Source organism: Penaeus vannamei, chromosome 2, assembly GCF_042767895.1.
Source record: "Penaeus vannamei isolate JL-2024 chromosome 2, ASM4276789v1, whole genome shotgun sequence".
Classification (NCBI taxonomy): Eukaryota; Metazoa; Arthropoda; class Malacostraca; order Decapoda; family Penaeidae; genus Penaeus; species Penaeus vannamei.
Window position 1 is genome coordinate 30142552 of NC_091550.1, and position 2500 is coordinate 30145051.

General features: G+C 37.4%; 1 protein-coding gene across 4 annotated transcripts in view; it reads right to left on the reverse strand.

Annotated features, from left to right (window-relative positions):
- The window catches only part of LOC113800942 (uncharacterized), a 21380-nt gene that overhangs the window by 6756 nt on the left and 12124 nt on the right, over window positions 1-2500 (reverse strand). The window contains exon 1 of one of the 4 annotated variants that reach the window (XM_070131866.1): window positions 850-975. The exons of 2 other annotated variants lie outside the window; for them this stretch is intronic. The gene's annotated coding sequence lies outside the window, so the exon portion shown is untranslated. Of the gene's footprint in view, window positions 1-268; window positions 441-849; window positions 976-2500 lie in introns of those variants that run through there. One more of the 4 variants, XM_027351762.2, reaches the window with a different exon arrangement.

Sequence of the window (2500 nt, forward strand, 5' to 3'; positions counted from 1 at the left end):
GATATCACCTGATCTCCGATAACAAATAGCTTGACAATAATTGGGCTGCGTATTTCATCTTTAAATTAGTTCTCCAGTTTTTCGCCTGCCATAGTCTAAGTTAGTTCGTTTCGATGTATGAAATAGCACATGAAAAAGAAAGAAAGAAAGAAAAAAATGGGAGCATCAAAATTACGATAAGCTCCTAACGTGAATTTAGAAATATGATCGAGAATCTACAAGCCCGTGAGTCCATCCCGCACTCCTATTGTAACTACACACTACTCACCTTTCTTTCTGCTACCGAAGAGTCCTGGAGATAATCCTATATGGCTTTCCCATAAAAAACAGGCGGAGGAAGCACTTTAGCATGAGGGAGTTTAGAGGTAAAGAAGGAGATATCATTTCACGCAACTTTGTAGGCGACCTAAACGTTTGATGCCTTCCCCCGAGTTGCCAAACAGCCGCCCTACGCTCTGAGTTGCCAAACAGCCGCCCTACGCTCTGAGTTGCCAAACAGCCGCCCTACGCTCTGAGTACGCAGATGCATTCATGCATATTTGCACCTGTACAGTGCCCTATGTTATATACGTCATATATCATGGGAAAAGGGGGGGTGCCCGTCCCTGTATTGGTTCCCGGTTTTCGCCGAGAACACGACTGTTTAGTTGATGAAAACCTCCCACTTAAGCATAAGTTATCTCTCCCCGAGATTGTTGGTAGGAATACTTGTCTATTGCTTTTAAAACCCAAGTATGTATATGTTGTATGTTATTTAGACATTTCTATGTTCTTTAAGGACTGTTATGATTTGTACTTTATAGAAAGACACTTCCACATGTCTAGCATCACTGAACAAGGATTGCCTGCCTTGGAAAGCGTTTTAAGCGCCTGCTATGGCTCGTTGTCTTGCAGCCGGCGCGCGAGTCCCTCAACACCCGGAGAGGTACGTCGCTATGTATGTTTTGTGTCCTTTTACACACGAAATATGCTTTGACTGAGACTCCCTGGTAATATGTTTTAGTTTACGAGGTAATATATACGTATATCACATACGGAGCACTAATGTTTAAAATTGGCAAATATCCCACAACACCTAGGAGTCTGCATGATTTTATGCACTTCTTAGTAAAGATAATGGATGCAAATGGCTAATCATAAACTATACACTTGTTCTCCTTTGCAATCTGTTAATATTGACAATTATCAAAGAAAATGGTATGAGAGGGATAACTAATATATTTTATTATTTAGATATGAAAGTCAATGTAGGCCTACTAAATTATGATGATTAATCTTTTTAACTTTATGTGTGTGCGTTCACGTACATATGATCCTCCTCGAAAATTATAAGCACCCAGTGACCATCTCCCCCCCCCCCCCCTGTGTGAGGCATGGGAAATATTCAACGACTTTCGTAAGTTCTCGAATTCAATGTACTAAATATATATGCTTTTAAAATTCTCAAAATTGAACCACCATGTTGTATTCATGCCAGGACTTTATAATTAGAATGATTTTGTACTAATGTTGCCATCCACAGTTCCCCATTTCTTCAAAATAAAAAAAATAATAAAAATAAAATGGAAAATAAAAAGAAATAGAAAAAAATAAAAAAAGAGTTTTTTATCTGGTTTAGATTAGTTGTCTCTGTGGTAAAATGCATTTATTAAGCTTTTCACACAAAAATGTCAACTTTTATGAACAACGAAAAAAAAAATTACATACCTTTACAGAATAGCGTCCCTATTGAACATGAAAATTCCTATTGACTTGGTAATCATTGCATTGCAAAGTACACTAAATAAGCATTTTTTTTATATATAATATCATTAGATTCAGAGAAAAATAACAGAGATAACGAACTTTGGCAAGGTGCCAAATACAAAATGCCGTAGCTCCGCCATTTTTTTTTTTACAAATCTTCGGTACATCCCAACTCAGGTAATTTTCATGCGATCCAAATGCAGTTTGTTGCTTTCACTAGAGCCTCGGCGTCCTAAGGGCAGGTAAAAGGCCGATTTTTGAATTTTTGCCTTAATCAAAAAATAATATTTTAATGCTGAAAAAAATATCAAAAATAGTTCTCTATGTCAAGCTGTCCCCCGCCAAACAAAAAAAAAAAAAAAAAAAAAGGAAATTCAAAATTCGGCCTTTTACATGGCTATAGGCTAGAGTTGATCTAACACAAGTATTTTTGGGGGAATATTCTGTAAAGAGCTGTGATAGTTGGGATGTACCGAAGACATACCAAAATAAAAAAAAAAACGATTTTTTCGACTTTTTTGGGGGTGACCCCCCAATGGGGGAGCAAAGTTAAAATTTAAATATATAACGGAGCGCAATTCTTTACTCTATAGCATGCAAAAAGAATCAGTCAGTTATCTCTAACCGATATTTTTTTTATGATGTATAGAGTAGGGAAAGGTGGCCATTTTCAGGGACGGTCCCCTTAAGTTGAGGGTGGAGTTTATTCCACTGGCGGTTGGTAACAGTTTGGGCGCGCATTTCAAAACAGCTG